We start from the raw sequence: 20,296 nt of genomic DNA on the forward strand, positions 1-20,296 counted from the left end.
GGCGGGAAGAAGGCTGAAGATGGCGCCGGATGGCGGGAATCTTCACCACAGGTAAGTTTGAACAGTCTCTTTCAGGCACGCAGTACCCGGTGGTTGCGGGCACGAAATCCTGCCGACTACGCCAAAAGTTGACGCGCCCCTGGGCCTGTGTCGCGCTGCGTTGCGCACGTGGGAGCTTACCCGGAGCCGGATCTGTTGAGGGTTGTAGTCTCGTGGCGGTGACCCGGTCCGTGCCCAGGGAGTCAAACTGAGCGGCGATGTATCAGCGGTAGATGTTGGACGACTACGCCACCCGTTGAGTACAGCTAAGGAGCTGCTGCTGCAGGGCAGACCGCTGAGGCCGGTGGTAGGATTGTGCAGCGTGATAGTATAACCCCCAACGGGAGGGGTATGGCCTCAGGGCAGCCGACGTGGATGATGGGGGTAGCAGGAACCACTCGGAGACGGTACGGTGTAGTTCAGGGTCTTTACTGGTGACAAAGATAGACCCTCCCGGAGTACTGGCTAGCGATTGGGGCCTGGTCAGTCCTTGAGCAGATGAGATCTCCCCTGGCCAGGCGGAGTTGTAGGCCTCCCAGACTAACTGTACTCTTCTGGCTACCTTGCTAGAGGCGGGTATAAGTAGCCCACGTCCCTGAGTGTACCGTGTGGTGCTCACCCGTATGGCCGGTGACTCGGGGCCTTCTAGTAGCTTCCGCTCCACGACGGCGGTGCTGGTCCCATGCGTGTGACCGTGCCTTCGGGTTTCTTGGCCAGAGGACCTGGAATCCCCTGCCTGACGGATTCTGCTGCTGGGTAGGAGTTAGTCCCCACAGCCTCGGACTCCGGGTCCGGTAAGAAATCTTCTCAGTCAGGGCGAGCTCTGCAGCTGCCAGCCCCTGACTCCTTGTAACACTGCTCCCACAGAGCTCCTGATGTTCTGTTCCTATATTTGCTTCTTTTCTCTGTCTCTACTTCTTCTCTACTCACTAACCCTGACTCAGCCCTAGGTTTATATAGGGGAAGTTCTTCCCCTCCCAGGACTGGGCAGGAGGTGTGGCATACATAGGATTCCTGACCAAGAGACCTCCCACCTGCTCTCAGACATAACATTGCTGTTACTGTGGAAACCAGATCCCTGGGGTGCCACAAGATGCTCAAACGGTGATCATCAGATAAAAATTGGAATCATTCCCACCTTTACCCTAGTGAACAATAAAGAAGTGTTCAAAAAAAATAAAATCACATTTGGTATCAACATGTCCACAAAAGTGCGATCTCTAAAAACTACAAGGGCTCGCTGACACACGAGCGAATAAATCGGACAAGTGCAATACGATAAAAAAATAGGATTGTACATGAGCAGTGTAACACTATGGGGCAGTGCACTCAAATGTCACCTGAGTGCAGTGCGATTCCCACGGACACCGGCAATGGAGGAGATGGAGAAATTACTTTCATCGTCTCCTCCACAGCTGTGTTGCAATTCTGTCATGTGAGAGAATCGGAGCAGAAAGCACTGACACTCGGATCACACTCGCAGCAGAGCAGGAGCCGAGTGTCATTAGCAGATCGCATCCCATGCTCTTGTGTTTTTTTTTTTATTGCACATTTTTTAGTAAATCCTTATAAAATGGATGGTGTCAATCAAAACTATCACTGGCTCCAAAAAAAAGGAGGGAGGGAGGGAAAGACGAAAGAGCAGAAATTAAAAAGAAAAAAAATCACATTATTATAGTAATAACATAGCCAAGTGCTTATGGGGTTAAATGCTCGCCATGTCAGGTAGGGCCGTGTGACACTCAGTGCTGCTTATTATACTCCATTTTATATATATCTATCCCTCCATTTATTCCCCTGAGCTGCGGCCTCCTCTCCTGCCGCACATCCACCCCCTGTGTCACCCTGCTGTCAGTGACTCCGGTCTCCTGTACTTTATACATTATACCAGGCATTGCCAGCTATTTCAGCAAACTTACTTCAGGACCTTAATGATGTCACTGACCATGTGTGCAGTAAGCAGCCAATCACAATCAGAGTAAGCGTTCATTAGGGAGGAGCCCAGTCACAGGTATTGTCAATCATCTCACATGGCCTCGCCTGCGTCTCCTCCCAGCCCCCAGTCATGCTGGAATAAGCAGCAGCCGGGAAAAAAAAAATCTGTCTCTGTGGCTCAGCTCCCAGTGGTGAGCCGGCTCCCGTCCTTCACATCAAAGAGCCGGCTCAGGGAAAACACTTGGTCAGACCTTGCAGCCCTCTGGCGCTCCCTTATCCTGCTGGTCACACACGGTATTAACCGAGGATAAGCACGGGCGCAGCTGCTCTAATTTATGTCGACTATTGTGGCACGTGATGTGACAGGACGTATATATACCACCAGTTCCTTCCAGGAACGTATATATACCTCCGACCAGCCACCCTCAACCACAATATCACATAAATACTGGTATACTGCCACCACCGATCGCTTAACAGGTGGATCGGGTACCTGGTAGGTAACGTGAATTAGCGGGTGAGGAACGTGTTTGCTCGACATAGGACAAGAAGAACAAAGCTGGTAAATAATAATGATTTACTCCCGAATCGTTCGCGAACGACACATCACTACTCATTTCTTTCTTGTGTTCAGTGCCATCTTGGACAACACATGCTTCAGGACTGGAGGAAAGATTCTCTTGTTACCTCTTCCTGGCGCTTCTAATATTTAACTCTAACTTCTACTTCATCTTCATCCCTTCACCTTCCCTGACATCTCACCTCATCTCATCAAGGTACTGTGAATAAAACCTGCTGAATTCATCACTGCATCATCCTCCCGGACTAATCACGAGCAGATAATAAAACTAGAAGCGCAGGTTAGTGAGTAAAGCTATCCGCCATCGCTTATACAGAGATCCATGTCACATCCCTCAGACACATCTCACCCACGTACATCGGTGGCAGAATAGTAACAAGAGACCTAAGTCTTCAGTCTCTGTGTGCATATGCATTGTCTGCTAGCAAGTCTATGACCGTCCACCATCTTAGCTAAAGCATGTCCACAAGGGGCACAGTGGAGCCCTCTGTGGGAGAAGCACATCATGTTCCTGACACCACAGGTGCTCCAGGAGCAGAGTCCACACTTACTGAGCAGGACGTACGACCCAAACGTGTAACCAAGCCAACACAAAAGGTCAGAGAGAACCTGGAGACAACCAGAGATGAGCTCCATGATGACCTAGATCATTTATGGGGCAGAGTTGACCGCTATTTAGCAGCTCTTCCACAATGACGCAGCAGATTTAACCACCACATTGAATAGTTTATGTGCCACCTATGATTGATACCAGAGACTGTCTGTAAAGTATATCACATTCCTGAGTAACTAACATGGAAGATGCCCCAGCAGAGCTGGCTGAAAGGGAAACTCTTCTCCAAGAAAAGACCTCATTAGTGCGAGATGCCCAAGATGAGGCAGAACTCCGCATCGCACACCTCCAAGAGGTTAGGTCACACCGTACAACGTCGACCAAAATCAGGTCTCAATCTTCCAGATCATCTCAGTCCATGAAGTCAATATTGTCTGACAAGCTACTGGAAATCCGTGCGACTGCAGAGGAAGCTAGAGTCAGAAGCTCCTTTGCCAGGCATGAAGCAGGAATAGCAGCCCAAAGAAATGAGATAAAAAGGCCGGAAGCCGAGATGGAAAACCAATTGAAAATACTCCAAGCAGGAAGGGAAGAAGCATCAGCCCTAAACTGAAGGTCCTTGAACAAGCACTAGGTCAAGCTGCCGATATGGACTGCCTTATTCCAGGAGAAATAGAGGACCCAGCTGATCGAACTACAGACTAAAAGAAAAAAAGGGGTTTGGTTCTGTGTGAGCCAGTTGAAAAAAGATTGCTCTCAGTGGGAAAAACAAGATAACCTTGTAGTTATGATTATTATTATTTATTTATATAGCGCCATTGATTCCATGGTGCTGTACATAAGAAGCATAAGATACCTTTTAATGGCTAACAAAAATAAAATAAATGATGTTAGAAGGCAAGCTTTCGACACAACTTAGGTCCCTTCCTCAGGCATGGTATAACAAGATACCGTATATCAAGAAACACAAATATATGCACACAAAGAAAAGCAGGTGCATGGCATAATAAACTGACATTTAAACAAACTGATCTTAGAGAGTGACTCCTTAATTGGATTAGATTAGTGGTGTGAAAGTTTTATGGTCCCAATATCCATGTAAGATCAGGGGCCTGGTGACCTCACTGTCTCTGGAGCAGATTCCTCAGATTTTGCAGTGAGACATAAATCCTCCTGACAGATTTATTCCTGTGTGGAGGGTGTCAAAGACTCTAATCAGTTTGTATTCCCAAACTCTTCTGTGTTTTTGTGATTTAAAGTTGCCTTTTAATATGAAAACTTTCATATTGTTCATGTTGGGTCCTTGACCACAGAAATGTTTGGCCACCGGTACGTTTTTTTTTAATCTGTAATCGTGTGGCGATGAGACCTCATCCTTGCTCTCAGTTCCTGTCCTGTTTCTGCCACATAGAGACCCCACATTTTTTGTGCACCGAGCTTACATTTTTATTGATACCATTGGGGTAGATACAATGTTTTCTTCGCCCGATATTGCATTTTATTGCAACGTTGCAGCGACCAAAAAAAACATAATTCTGCCGTTTTTATGTTTTCTCGTTACGCTGTTTTCCGATCGGATTCATTTATTTTATATCTTGATAGATGGGGCATTTCTGAACGCAGCAATATTAAATATTTGTATTTTTTATTGTTTTGCTTTGAATGGGGAAATAAGGGGGCGATTTGAACTTTTATATTTTTTTATACTTTTAAAAACATTTGTTTTCTTCAATAGTCTCCTTGGGAGACTGGAAGCTGCGATCATTTGATCGCTTGTGTTACACATACGGCTTCAGCCCTGCTATGTGTAGTAGAAATCATCATCTGCTATGAGCACCGGCCATGGGGCGGCACCCATAGCAGATCGGCAATGACAAGCACAGGGGTCTCCTGCAGACCCTCTGTTGTCATGCCAATCCATTGGCGTCCTGCGATCATGTGACGGGCGTTGATGGGTGGAGCTAGTTACGTGCATCCAGGTTGCATGAGTTAAATTCCGCTGTCAGAGGTTGACTGTGACATTAACATTTTATCAGCCGCGGGGGGATCGCGATTCCACCCGCAGCTGTTAGAGGCAGATGACATCACAAATCAGCTGTCATCTGCCTGAAATATATTGTGTATGTATATAATAATAATATATATTTCTATAGCGCCAACATATTCCGCAGCACTTTACAATTAAGCGGAGGCATATACAGACAATAGATTCAATACAAGGTGAGACAGTAACCAGTTACATCAGGAGTGAGAGTCCGGCTGCTGCAAGCTACAATCTACAAGGAAATATACACTGCTCAAAAACATACAGGGACCCCTGAAATACCCCCTCCTAGATGTGATAGAGGCTGAGTATTGTGTGTGGCCTCCACGTGCCTGTATGACCTCCCTACAACGCCTGGGCACGCTCCTGATGAGGCCGAGTATTGTGTGTGGCCTCCACGTGTCTGTATGACCTCCCTACAACGCCTGGGCATGCTCCTGATGAGGCTGAGTATTGTGTGTGGCCTCCACGTGCCTGTATGACCTCCCTACAACGCCTGGGCATGCTCCTGATGAGGCTGAGTATTGTGTGTGGCCTCCACGTGCCTGTATGACCTTCCTACAACACCTGGGCATGCTCCTGATGAGGCTGAGTATTGTGTGTGGCCTCCACGTGCCTGTATGACCTCCCTACAACGCCTGGGCATGCTCCTGATGAGGCAGAGTATTGTGTGTGGCCTCCACGTGTCTGTATGACCTCCCTACAACACCTGGGCATGCTCCTGATGAGGCTGAGTATTGTGTGTGGCCTCCACGTGCCGGTATGACCTCCCTACAACGCCTGGGCATGCTCCTGATGAGGCTGAGTATTGTGTGTGGCCTCCACGTGCCGGTATGACCTCCCTACAACGCCTGGGCATGCTCCTGATGAGGCGGACTATTGTGTGTGGCCTCCACGTGCCTGTATGACCTCCCTACAACGCCTGAGCATGCTCCTGATGAGGCTGAGTATTCTGTGTGGCCTCCACGTGCCTGTATGACCTCCCTACAATGCCTGGCCATGCTCCTGATGAGGCTGAGTATTGTGTTTGGCCTCCACGTGCCTGTATGACCTTCCTACAACACCTGGGCATGCTCCTGATGAGGCGGAGTATTGTGTGTGGCCTCCACGTGCCTGTATGACCTCCCTACAACGACTGAGCATGCTCCTGATGAGGCGGAGTATTGTGTGTGGCCTCCACGTGCCTGTATGACCTCCCTACAACGCCTGGGCATGCTCCTGATGAGGCGGAGTATTGTGTGTGGACTCCACGTGCCTGTATGACCTTCCTACAACACCTGGGCATGCTCCTGATGAGGCTGAGTATTGTGTGTGGCCTCCACGTGCCTGTATGACCTTCCTACAACACCTGGGCATGCTCCTGATGAGGCTGAGTATTGTGTGTGGCCTCCACGTGCCTGTATGACCTTCCTACAACACCTGGGCATGCTCCTGATGAGGCTTAGTATTGTGTGTGGCCTCCACGTGCCTGTATGACCTTCCTACAACACCTGGGCATGCTCCTGATGAGGCTGAGTATTGTGTGTGGCCTCCACGTGTCTGTATGACCTCCCTACAACGCCTGGGCATGCTCCTGATGAGGCGGAGTATTATGTGTGGCCTCCACGTGCCTGTATGACCTTCCTACAACACCTGGGCATGCTCCTGATGAGGCTGAGTATTGTGTGTGGCCTCCATGTGTCTGTATGACCTCCCTACAACGCCTGGGCAAGCTCCTGATGAGGCAGAGTATTGTGTGTGGCCTCCACGTGCCTGTATGACCTCCCTAGAACGCCTGGGCATGCTCCTGATGAGGCGGAGTATTGTGTGTGTGACGCGCCCCCTGGGACATATTCCTTTTTGAGGGGAATACCCGGCACCGGATCAGATGGGGGGTTGTGGTCTCCGAGCGGCTGTGACCCGGCCCCGTGCCCAGGGCGTCAAGCTCAGTGTTATGTGGCAGCTTTACAGATGTTACTAAAGTTCTTTTGTGTCGACTACGCCACCCGTTGTGATGCGGTCACTGTGGCCGCCGCTGCAGCAGGGTCCGCTGAGGCTGATGGTGGATGCGCAGCTTGGTGGGATAACCCCCAACGGGAGGGGTATAGCCTCAGAGGGGACAGGCGCAGAGGATGGGGGTTGTGGTGGTGTAGTGCAGACGGCAGTGAAGACAGAGTCGGGTTGTGCAGTTAAGGGTGTTTACTTACTGCAGATGTTGTACTGGTCACTCCAGCTGCTAGTGACCACCCGAGCCGTGCTGCGTCCACCAGGTCCTGGATCCAGCCAACCCCCAAACAAGTCCGGAGCGTGGCCCTGAGCTCTCCCTCTGTCCTTTCTTCAGCCGTCCCCACCAGTGATCCACCTAGGTCCAGCTCCCTCGGGCCTTCTGTTGGGACACCCTTGGCCCTGGGTTCCCTGACCCTTCATGTGGTGTGCCTTCGGGGTGAATATGGTGGGTGACCGTGGCAAACGCTGCCCACGATCTCCGGTCTCTGGCTAGGGATTGTTTTTGCCCCCACCAGCTTGGGTTCCGGTACCCTGATGCTGACTCCTCACCCGGTGCTCTAATTTGGGTTCTTGGGTCCCTTCAGTCTTCCCCCTCTGGGTCTTTCTCTGCTCCACTCTCTCTCTCTCCAGGGCTGCTGTTTCCTTCTCTCTCCTCTCCAACTCACTTTCTGCGTCTGAACTTGTCCTCTGCAGCTGACTGACCCTGATCTAAGTTGGTGCCCTCCTTATATATCCCTCTATGTGTGAGCTCAGGTGACCAGCACCCAATGAGCTCCTATCACTACCCAGACTGCTCCCCCTATCTGCCCCTACACTACATGGGATGTACCACCCCCCTCCCACTCCAGCCAGGAACAGGCTCGGTTGTACCTGCACATTTCTAAGTGGGAGTACCGTCGGCCTGCTCCTCTGAAATGGGATGTATGTAGTGCATGCAGTCTATCTGAGCTCAGTTCCACACTCCATCCTTACCCGGGAGTGGAATATCACACCTCTGGGTTGAGGTGCAATACCCCTGTAGCAGCCGAATCCTCAGGGTGCTACATTCCCCCCTGGTAAATCACAGCACGCCCTCGGGCTGTAAAGACATAAAACACCAAAACATACAATTTTTTTTTTTTATATAAACATATAAAACATATAAAACATTATATATATAAAACTTTTTTATATAAACATTCTCGTAGACTTCTCTTGTCTCTGGTTCCTCCTCCGGACACTGTGCAACGTGTGTCCGGGAAAAGTGCGACAGTCTCTTAGAAAAACTGGTTTTCTATAAAACCGGTAGGGGGCGCTTTAGGAAGCGCAACTATATACAGGGAGAAGTTGGAAGTTGGTCGCTCTCAGTCCTCGGCCAGGTAGAGGGAAGGGAATGGCTGCTCACAGTCCTCAGCCTGTAGGATAAAGGGGTTAACGGGTAAACAGTTCACTGGTCCCAACGGGGACTATTTTAGCTCTAACGGTTCACTGTGCCCCGACGGGCAACTATATACAGTCTCTACTCCCGTCCTCAACGACGGCTCCCTCCTGCTTTTTCTTGATATGGTGTTGCTTCAGACCCATCCGGGTCCTCTGGCTCCTCCTCCCCGTACCGCAACTCCTCCTCCGTCAAGCGGTGCACGTGGAGGGCGTAAGGTCCTTTGGCACACTTGTGCCGGGTGAAAGTGACTTTGTCTCCGACGTAGAGGTCACGGCCTTTGTGACCTTCCGGCAGGTGGGACTCGACGTCTCTGCGAGTCACAAAAACGTCACCGCGGTTGTTACGGTCCCGAATAAAGCCCCACCCATGCTGCGGGTTGAACTTTATCACTGTCCCGATGGTGCGGGGACAATGCGCTGCACGGGGGTTCCTCCTAGTCCGGCTCTTCTGCTCCGCGCTCCGGATTTGGGCCTGTTGTTCTCTTACCCGCCTCTCCTCCCGTTCTCTCTTAAACTCTGCTAGCTGCTGACGACAACACTCAGTACGCTCAGCGGCGACTGCCCGAGTTTCTCCGGTGAACCCCATCAAATCTTCTCCCGTGGGGTCCCACACGAATTGGGCTTCTTCTAAAGGAGGCGAGACCCGAGTCACGGGCTTCGGAGCCGGGATCAGGGGTTCACACAAGGGCCCTAGTCTTTGTTGCCGCTCCAGTTCATGGTATCCTTCGGGCCAGATGAAGGGTCGCCCGTCCGGCCATGTGAGCTGGCTGAAGAGGTCCTCCCCCAGGTGTGGCACCCTTGGTATTGCGGGCGCGGGCGCGGTGGTGGTGGCGCCCGGGTTGCCCAGGCCTTGCGGCCAGGCCTGGGGCACCTGGAAGGTGAAGGGCACCGTTAGGACGGCGGCGCCCTGGGCTACCTGGCCTTGCGGCCAGGCCGGAGGCTCCGCGGAGGTAGGGGGCGCTGTTGGTGGTGCGGCGCCCGGGGGTACTAGGCCTTGCGACCAGGCTGGTGGTAATTCCTGCTTTGTCACGCTCCGGGTCGAGGCGCGTGACGTCACAGGGGTCGCTGCGGCGGCTTCCGGTCGGGGCCTAGTCCATGGCGGTGACATGGCGGCTACGGGCACAGCAGGGGGACTTTCGGGCTCTGCGACGGGGAGCTGGGGCAGGTGGGCGGTTTCTCGGCTTGGGGTATAGGCGTCCCCTTTACCTGCCTCCATGCGTTCGGCTCCCTCCTCGGCGCCGTCTCCGGCCTTGGGTCCTCCCGCGCCATCCTCAGAGGCGGTCTGCTTCCTCTTCCAGGGTAGCGTGCTCCGTTGACTGGTCTCTGCTTGCTGGGCCATCTCCCGGCTCCACTCCGCCAGTATCTCACGCTGTACCCGGGCCATCCTCCTTGCGAGGCCCTCCAGGGCAGTTTGTGCACACTCCCGGTCTCGGGGGAGCTGCGCTAAGATCTCCGCTAGACCTAGCGGGGTTGTGGACTCTAGCAGGCTCCTGACCATCGGGTCGGTGCTGCTCTGCTCTTCTTCCGGCAGGCTCCTGGCCAGCGGGCCGGTGCTGCTCTGCCCTCCTTCCTCGGTCTCTAGCAGACTCCTGGCCAGCGGGCCGGTGCTGTTCTGCTTTCTCTCCATCTCCGGGTGAGCTCCTCCGCTACCCCTCGTTAGACCTCTTGCCTCCGGGTGCGCTCTCTCCAGACTGCTCCAGGCGACACCCATCTTTGTTCTCTCCTTTCGTCTCCTCCCACTTCGAGGGCGGTCCCGGGGCAACTCGGTGACTGTCAGCTCCAGGGGTAGTTCTTTCACGCTGACAGACACCTCCAACATCACAGTCTCTGTTGGTGGGGGCGGTTTCCACTTTTGGCGCCATTTTCTGTCCTGGCCCACGATGGGAGGTGGCCTCCTGCCCTCCTTTGGCACGCCCATAATGGCGTCCGCTGCTCTTCCAAGGCGGGAAATCTGCGGTTTTGGCGGGAAGCGTCGCCCAGTGGCGGGAAACTCTGCAGATGGCGGGAACAAGCTGGAAATGGCGGACAATCGGCGGGAAACGACTGGTGATGGAGTCCGATGGCGTGGACCCTCCGGAACCGGCGGGAGACTTCTTTCTGAGGTAAACTTGCACTTTTCTTCAGGCACGCAGTACCCGGGTGTTGCGGGCACGTAATCCTGCCGACTACGCCAAAGTTGACGCGCCCCCTGGGACATATTCCTTTTTGAGGGGAATACCCGGCACCGGATCAGATGGGGGGTTGTAGTCTCCGAGCGGCTGTGACCCGGCCCCGTGCCCAGGGCGTCAAGCTCAGTGTTATGTGGCAGCTTTACAGATGTTACTAAAGTTCTTTTGTGTCGACTACGCCACCCGTTGTGATGCGGTCACTGTGGCCGCCGCTGCAGCAGGGTCCGCTGAGGCTGATGGTGGATGCGCAGCTTGGTGGGATAACCCCCAACGGGAGGGGTATAGCCTCAGAGGGGACAGGCGCAGAGGATGGGGGTTGTGGTGGTGTAGTGCAGACGGCAGTGAAGACAGAGTCGGGTTGTGCAGTTAAGGGTGTTTACTTACTGCAGATGTTGTACTGGTCACTCCAGCTGCTAGTGACCACCCGAGCCGTGCTGCGTCCACCAGGTCCTGGATCCAGCCAACCCCCAAACAAGTCCGGAGCGAGGCCCTGAGCTCTCCCTCTGTCCTTTCTTCAGCCGTCCCCACCAGTGATCCACCTAGGTCCAGCTCCCTCGGGCCTTCTGTTGGGACACCCTTGGCCCTGGGTTCCCTGACCCTTCATGTGGTGTGCCTTCGGGGTGAATATGGTGGGTGACCGTGGCAAACGCTGCCCACGATCTCCGGTCTCTGGCTAGGGATTGTTTTTGCCCCCACCAGCTTGGGTTCCGGTACCCTGATGCTGACTCCTCACCCGGTGCTCTAATTTGGGTTCTTGGGTCCCTTCAGTCTTCCCCCTCTGGGTCTTTCTCTGCTCCACTCTCTCTCTCTCCAGGGCTGCTGTTTCCTTCTCTCTCCTCTCCAACTCACTTTCTGCGTCTGAACTTGTCCTCTGCAGCTGACTGACCCTGATCTAAGTTGGTGCCCTCCTTATATATCCCTCTATGTGTGAGCTCAGGTGACCAGCACCCAATGAGCTCCTATCACTACCCAGACTGCTCCCCCTATCTGCCCCTACACTACATGGGATGTACCACCCCCCTCCCACTCCAGCCAGGAACAGGCTCGGTTGTACCTGCACATTTCTAAGTGGGAGTACCGTCGGCCTGCTCCTCTGAAATGGGATGTATGTAGTGCATGCAGTCTATCTGAGCTCAGTTCCACACTCCATCCTTACCCGGGAGTGGAATATCACACCTCTGGGTTGAGGTGCAATACCCCTGTAGCAGCCGAATCCTCAGGGTGCTACATGTGGCCTCCACGTGCCGGTATGACCTCCCTACAACGCCTGGGCATGCTCCTGATGAGGCTGAGTATTGTGTGTGGCCTCCACGTGCCTGTATGACCTCCCTACAACGCCTGGGCATGCTCCTGATGAGGCTGAGTATTGTGTGTGGCCTCCACGTGCCTGTATGACCTCCCTACAATGCCTGGGCATGCTCCTGATGAGGCTGAGTATTGTGTGTGGCCTCCACGCGCCTGTGTGACCTCCGTACAACGCCTGGGCATGCTCCTGATGAGGCTGAGTATTGTGTGTGGCCTCCACGTGCCGGTATGACCTCCCTACAACGCCTGGGCATGCTCCTGATGAGGCGGAGTATTGTGTGTGGCCTCCACGTGCCTGTATGACCTCCCTACAACGCCTGAGCATGCTCCTGATGAGGCTGAGTATTGTGTGTGGCCTCCACGTGCCTGTATGACCTCCCTACAATGCCTGGCCATGCTCCTGATGAGGCTGAGTATTGTGTTTGGCCTCCACGTGCCTGTATGACCTTCCTACAACACCTGGGCATGCTCCTGATGAGGCGGAGTATTGTGTGTGGCCTCCATGTGCCTGTATGACCTCCCTACAACGCCTGAGCATGCTCCTGATGAGGCGGAGTATTGTGTGTGGCCTCCACGTGCCTGTATGACCTCCCTACAACGCCTGAGCATGCTCCTGATGAGGCTGAGTATTGTTTGCGGCCTCCACGTGCCTGTATGACCTCCCTACAATGCCTGGCCATGCTCCTGATGAGGCTGAGTATTGTGTTTGGCCTCCACGTGCCTATATGACCTTCCTACAACACCTGGGCATGCTCCTGATGAGGCGGAGTATTGTGTGTGGCCTCCACGTGCCTGTATGACCTTCCTACAACACCTGGGCATGCTCCTGATGAGGCTGAGTATTGTGTGTGGCCTCCACGTGCCTGTATGACCTTCCTACAACACCTGGGCATGCTCCTGATGAGGCTGAGTATTGTGTGTGGCCTCCACGTGCCTGTATGACCTCCCTACAACGCCTGGGCATGCTCCTGATGAGGCTGAGTATTGTGTGTGGCCTCCACGTGCCTGTGTGACCTCCCTACAACGCCTGGGCATGCTCCTGATGAGGCTGAGTATTGTGTGTGGCCTCCACGTGCCTGTATGACCTTCCTACAACACCTGGGCATGCTCCTGATGAGGCGGAGTATTATATGTGGCCTCCACGTGCCTGTATGACCTTCCTACAACACCTGGGCATGCTCCTGATGAGGCGGAGTATTATGTGTGGCCTCCACGTGCCTGTATGACCTCCCTACAACGCCTGGGCACGCTCCTGATGAGGCTGAGTATTGTGTGTGGCCTCCACGTGTCTGTATGACCTCCCTACAACACCTGGGCATGCTCCTGATGAGGCTGAGTATTGTGTGTGGCCTCCACGTGTCTGTATGACCTCCCTACAACGCCTGGGCAAGCTCCTGATGAGGCAGAGTATTGTGTTTGGCCTCCACGTGCCTGTATGACCTCCCTACAACGCCTGGGCATGCTCCTGATGTGGCGGAGTATTGTGTGTGGCCTCCACGTGCCGGTATGACCTCCCTACAACGCCTGGGCATGCTCCTGATGAGGCTGAGTATTGTGTGTGGCCTCCACGTGCCTGTATGACCTCCCTACAACGCCTGGGCATGCTCCTGATGAGGCCGAGTATTGTGTGTGGCCTCCACGTGCCTGTATGACCTCCCTACAACGCCTGGGCATGCTCCTGATGAGGCCGAGTATTGTGTGTGGCCTCCACGTGCCTGTATGACCTCCCTACAACGCCTGGGCACGCTCCTGATGAGGCGGAGTATTGTGTGTGGCCTCCACGTGCCTGTATGACCTCCCTGCAATGCCTGGGCAAGCTCCTGATGAGGCTGAGTATTGTGTGTGGGCTCCACGTGCCTGTATGACCTCCCTACAACGCCTGAGCATGCTCCTGATGAGGCTGAGTATTGTGTGTGGCCTCCACGTGCCTGTATGACCTCCCTACAACGCCTGGGAATGCTCCTGATGAGGCTGAGTATTGTGTGTGGTCTCCACGTGTCTGTATGACCTCCCTACAGCGCCTCGGCATGCTCCTGATGAGGCTGAGTATTGTGTGTGACCTCCACATGCCTGTATGACCTCCCTAAAACGCCTGGGCATGCTCCTGATGAGGCTGAGTATTGTGTGTGGCCTCCACGCGCCTGTATGACCTCCCTACAACGCCTGGGCACGCTCCTGATGAGGCTGAGTATTGTGTGTGGCCTCCACGTGCCTGTATGACCTCCCTACGCCTGGGCACGCCCCTGATGAGGCTGAGTACTGTGTGTGGCCTCCACGTGCCTGTATGACCTCCCTACAACGCCTGGGCATGCTCCTGATGAGGCTGAGTATTGTGTGTGGCCTCCACGTGCCTGTATGACCTCCCTACAACGCCTGGGCATGCTCCTGATGAGGCTGCGTATTGTGTGTGGCCTCCACGTGCCTGTATGACCTCCCTACAACGCCTGGGCATGCTCCTGATGAGGCTGAGTATTGTGTGTGGCCTCCACGTGCCTGTATGACCTCCCTACAATGCATGGGCATGCTCCTGATGAGGCTCAGTATTGTGTGTGGCCTCCATGTGCCTGTATGACCTCCCTACAACGCCTGGGCATGCTCCTGATGAGGCTGAGTATTGTGTGTGGCCTCCACGTGCCTGTATGACCTCCCTACAACGCCTGGGCATGCTCCTGATGAGGCTGAGTATTGTGCGTGGCCTCCACGTGCCTGTATGACCTCCCTACAACGCCTGGGCATGCTCCTGATGAGGCTGAGTATTGTGTGTGGCCTCCACGTGCCTGTATGACCTCCCTACAACGCCTGGGCATGCTCCTGATGAGGCTGAGTATTGTGTGTGGCCTCCACGTGCCTGTATGACCTCCCTACAACGCCTGGGCATGCTCCTGATGAGGCTGAGTATTGTGCGTGGCCTCCACGTGCCTGTATACCTCCCTACAACGCCTGGGCATGCTCCTGATGAGGCTGAGTATTGTGTGTGGCCTCCACGTGCCTGTATGACCTCCCTACAACGCCTGGGCATGCTCCTGATGAGGCTGAGTATTGTGTGACCTCCACGTGCCTGTATGACCTCCCTACAACGCCTGGGCATGCTCCTGATGAGGCGGAGTATTGTGTGTGGCCTCCACGTGCCTGTATGACCTTCCTACAACACCTGGGCATGCTCCTGATGAGGCTGAGTATTGTCTGTGGCCTCCACGTGTCTGTATGACCTCCCTACAACGCCTGGGCATGCTCCTGATGAGGCTCAGTATTGTGTGTGGCCTCCACGTGCCTGTATGACCTCCCTACAACGCCTGGGCATGCTCCTGATGAGGCTGAGTATTGTGTGTGGCCTCCACGTGCCTGTATGACCTCCCTACAATGCCTGGGCATGCTCCTGATGAGGCTCAGTATTGTGTGTGGCCTCCATGTGCCTGTATGACCTCCCTACAACGCCTGGGCACGCTCCTGATGAGGCTGAGTATTGTGTGTGGCCTCCACGTGCCTGTATGACCTCCCTACAACGCCTGGGCATGCTCCTGATGAGGCTGAGTATTGTGTGTGGCCTCCACGTGCCTGTATGACCTCCCTGCAATGCCTGGGCAAGCTCCTGATGAGGCTGAGTATTGTGTGTGGGCTCCACGTGCCTGTATGACCTCCCTACAACGCCTGAGCATGCTCCTGATGAGGCTGAGTATTGTGTGTGGCCTCCACGTGCCTGTATGACCTCCCTACAACGCCTGGGAATGCTCCTGATGAGGCTGAGTATTGTGTGTGGTCTCCACGTGTCTGTATGACCTCCCTACAGCGCCTCGGCATGCTCCTGATGAGGCTGAGTATTGTGTGTGACCTCCACATGCCTGTATGACCTCCCTAAAACGCCTGGGCATGCTCCTGATGAGGCTGAGTATTGTGTGTGGCCTCCACGCGCCTGTATGACCTCCCTACAACGCCTGGGCACGCTCCTGATGAGGCTGAGTATTGTGTGTGGCCTCCACGTGCCTGTATGACCTCCCTACGCCTGGGCACGCCCCTGATGAGGCTGAGTACTGTGTGTGGCCTCCACGTGCCTGTATGACCTCCCTACAACGCCTGGGCATGCTCCTGATGAGGCTGAGTATTGTGTGTGGCCTCCACGTGCCTGTATGACCTCCCTACAACGCCTGGGCATGCTCCTGATGAGGCTGCGTATTGTGTGTGGCCTCCACGTGCCTGTATGACCTCCCTACAACGCCTGGGCATGCTCCTGATGAGGCTGAGTATTGTGTGTGGCCTCCACGTGCCTGTATGACCTCCCTACAATGCATGGGCATGCTCCTGATGAGGCTCAGTATTGTGTGTGGCCTCCATGTGCCTGTATGACCTCCCTACAACGCCTGGGCATGCTCCTGATGAGGCTGAGTATTGTGTGTGGCCTCCACGTGCCTGTATGACCTCCCTACAACGCCTGGGCATGCTCCTGATGAGGCTGAGTATTGTGCGTGGCCTCCACGTGCCTGTATGACCTCCCTACAACGCCTGGGCATGCTCCTGATGAGGCTGAGTATTGTGTGTGGCCTCCACGTGCCTGTATGACCTCCCTACAACGCCTGGGCATGCTCCTGATGAGGCTGAGTATTGTGTGTGGCCTCCACGTGCCTGTATGACCTCCCTACAACGCCTGGGCATGCTCCTGATGAGGCTGAGTATTGTGCGTGGCCTCCACGTGCCTGTATACCTCCCTACAACGCCTGGGCATGCTCCTGATGAGGCTGAGTATTGTGTGTGGCCTCCACGTGCCTGTATGACCTCCCTACAACGCCTGGGCATGCTCCTGATGAGGCTGAGTATTGTGTGACCTCCACGTGCCTGTATGACCTCCCTACAACGCCTGGGCATGCTCCTGATGAGGCGGAGTATTGTGTGTGGCCTCCACGTGCCTGTATGACCTTCCTACAACACCTGGGCATGCTCCTGATGAGGCTGAGTATTGTCTGTGGCCTCCACGTGTCTGTATGACCTCCCTACAACGCCTGGGCATGCTCCTGATGAGGCTCAGTATTGTGTGTGGCCTCCACGTGCCTGTATGACCTCCCTACAACGCCTGGGCATGCTCCTGATGAGGCTGAGTATTGTGTGTGGCCTCCACGTGCCTGTATGACCTCCCTACAATGCCTGGGCATGCTCCTGATGAGGCTCAGTATTGTGTGTGGCCTCCATGTGCCTGTATGACCTCCCTACAACGCCTGGGCACGCTCCTGATGAGGCTGAGTATTGTGTGTGGCCTCCACGTGCCTGTATGACCTCCCTACAACGCCTGGGCATGCTCCTGATGAGGCTGAGTATTGTGTGTGGCCTCCACGTGCCTGTATGACCTCCCTACAACGCCTGGGCATGCTCCTGATGAGGCTGAGTATTGTGTGTGGCCTCCACGTGCCTGTATGACCTCCCTACAACGCCTGGGCATGCTCCTGATGAGGCTGACTAATGTGTGAGGCCTCCACGTGCCTGTATGACCCCCCTACAACGCCTGGGCATGCTCCTGATGAGGCTGACTATTGTGTGTGGCCTCCACGTGCCTGTATGACCTCCCTACAACGCCTGGGCATGCTCCTGATGAGGCTGACTAATGTGTGTGGCCTCCACGTGCCTGTATGACCTCCCTACAACGCCTGGGCATGCTCCTGATGAGGCTGAGTATTGTGTGTGGCCTCCACGCGCTTGTACGACCTCCCTACAACGCCTGGGCATGCTCCTGATGAGGCTGAGTATTGTGTGTGGCCTCCACGTGCCTGTATGACCTCCCTACAATGCCTGGGCAAGCTCCTGATGAGGCTGAGTATTGTGTGTGGCCTCCACGTGCCTGTATGACCTCCCTACAACGCCTGGGCACGCTCCTGATGAGGCTGACTATTGTGTGTGGCCTCCACGTGTCTGTATGACCTCCCTACAATGCCTGGGCACGCTCCTGATGAGGCTGACTATTGTGTGTGGCCTCCACGTGTCTGTATGACCTCCCTACAACTCCTGGGCACGCTCCTGATGAGGCTGACTATTGTGTGTGGCCTCCACGTGCCTGTATGACCTCCCTACAACGCCTGGGCACGCTCCAGATGAGGCTGAGTATTGTGTGTGGCCTCCACGTGCCTGTATGACCTCCCTACAACGCCTGGGCACGCTCCTGATGAGGCTGAGTATTGTGTGTGGCCTCCACTTGCCTGTATGACCTCCCTACAACGCCTGGGCATGCTCCTGATGAGGCTGAGTATTGTGTGTGGCCTCCACGTGCCTGTATGACCTCCCTACAACGCCTGGGCACGCTCCTGATGAGGCTGACTAATGTGTGTGGCCTCCACGTGCCTGTATGACCCCCCTACAACGCCTGGGCATGCTCCTGATGAGGCTGACTATTGTGTGTGGCTTCCACATGCCTGTATGACCTCCCTACAACGCCTGGGCACGCTCCTGATGAGGCTGACTAATGTGTGTGGCCTCCACGTGCCTGTTTGACCTCCGTACAATGCCTGGACATGCTCCTGATGAGGCTCAGTATTGTGTGTGGCCTCCACGTGCCTGTATTACCTCCCTACAACGCCTGGGCATGCTCCTGATGAGGCTAAGTATTGTGTGTGGCCTCCACGTGCTTGTACGACCTCCCTACAACGCCTGGGCATGCTCCTGATGAGGCTGAGTATTGTGTGTGGCCTCCACGTGCCTGTATGACCTCCCTACAACGCCTGGGCATGCTCCTGATGAGGCTGAGTATAGTGTGTGGCCTCCACGTGCCTGTATGACCTCCCTACAACGCCTGGGCATGCTCCTGATGAGGCTGAGTATAGTGTGTGGCCTCCACGTGCCTGTATGACCTCCCTACAACGCCTGGGCACGCTCCTGATGAGGCTGAGTATTGTGTGTGGCCTCCACGTGCCTGTATGACCTCCCTACAACGCCTGGGCATGCTCCTGATGAGGCTGAGTATTGTGTGTGGCCTCCACGTGCCTGTATGACCTCCCTACAGCGCCTGGGCATGCTCTTGATGAGGCTGAGTATTGTGTATGGCCTCCACATGCCTGTATGACCCCCCTACAACGCCTGGGCATGCTCCTGATGAGGCTGAGTATTGTGTGTGGCCTCCACGTGCCTGTATGACCTCCCTACAACGCCTGGGCATGCTCCTGATGAGGCTGAGTATTGTGTGTGGCCTCCACGTGCCTGTATGACCTCCCTACAACGCCTGGGCATGCTCCTGATGAGGCGGAGTATTGTGTGTGGCCTCCACGTGCCTATATGACCTCCCTACAACGCCTGGGCATGCTCCTTTTGAGGCTGAGTATTGTGTGTGGCCTCCACGTGCCTGTATGACCTCCCTACAACGCCAGGGCATGCTCCTGATGAGGCTGAGTATTGTGTGTGGCCTCCACGTGCCTGTATGACCTCCCTACAACGCCTGGGCATGCTCCTGATGAGGCTTAGTATTGTGTGTGGCCTCCAAGTGCCTGTATGACCTCCCTACAATGCCTGGGCATGCTCCTGATGAGGCTGAGTATTGTGTGTGGCCTCCACGTGCCTGTATGACCTCCCTCCAATGCCTGGGCATGCTCCTGATGAGGCGAAGTATTGTGTGTGGCCTCCACGTGCCTGTATGACCTCCCTACAACGCCTGGGCATGCTCCTTTTGAGGCGGAGTATTGTGTGTGGCCTCCACCTGCCTGTATGACCTCCCTACAACGCCTGGGCACGCTCCTGATGAGGCTGACTATTGTGTGTGGACTCCACGTGCCTGTATGACCTCCCTACAACGCCTGTGCACGCTCCTGATGAGGCTGACTATTGTGTGTGGCCTCCACGTGCCTGTATGACCTCCCTACAACGCCTGGGCACGCTCCTGATGAGGCTGACTAATGTGTGTGGCCTAAACGTGCCTGTATGACCTCCCTACAACGCCTGGGCATGCTCCTGATGAGGCTGAGTATTGTGTGTGGCCTCCACGCGCTTGTACGACCTCCCTACAACGCCTGGGCATGCTCCTGATGACGCTGAGTATAGTGTGTGGCCTCCACGTGCCTGTATGACCTCCCTACAACGCCTGGGCATGCTCCTGATGAGGCTGAGTATAGTATGTGGCCTCCATGTGCCTGTATGACCTCCCTACAACGCCTGGGCACGCTCCTGATGAGGCTGAGTATTGTGTGTGGCCTCCACGTGCCTGTATGACCTCCCTACAACACCTGCGCATGCTCCTGATGAGGCTGAGTATTGTGTGTGGCCTCCACGTGCCTGTATTACCTCCCTACAACGCCTGGGCATGC

This window comes from Phyllobates terribilis, unplaced genomic scaffold, assembly GCF_046119375.1.
Source record: "Phyllobates terribilis strain yellow unplaced genomic scaffold, ASM4611937v1 Scaffold_3__8_contigs__length_932513732, whole genome shotgun sequence".
In the NCBI taxonomy this organism is placed as follows: Eukaryota; Metazoa; Chordata; class Amphibia; order Anura; family Dendrobatidae; genus Phyllobates; species Phyllobates terribilis.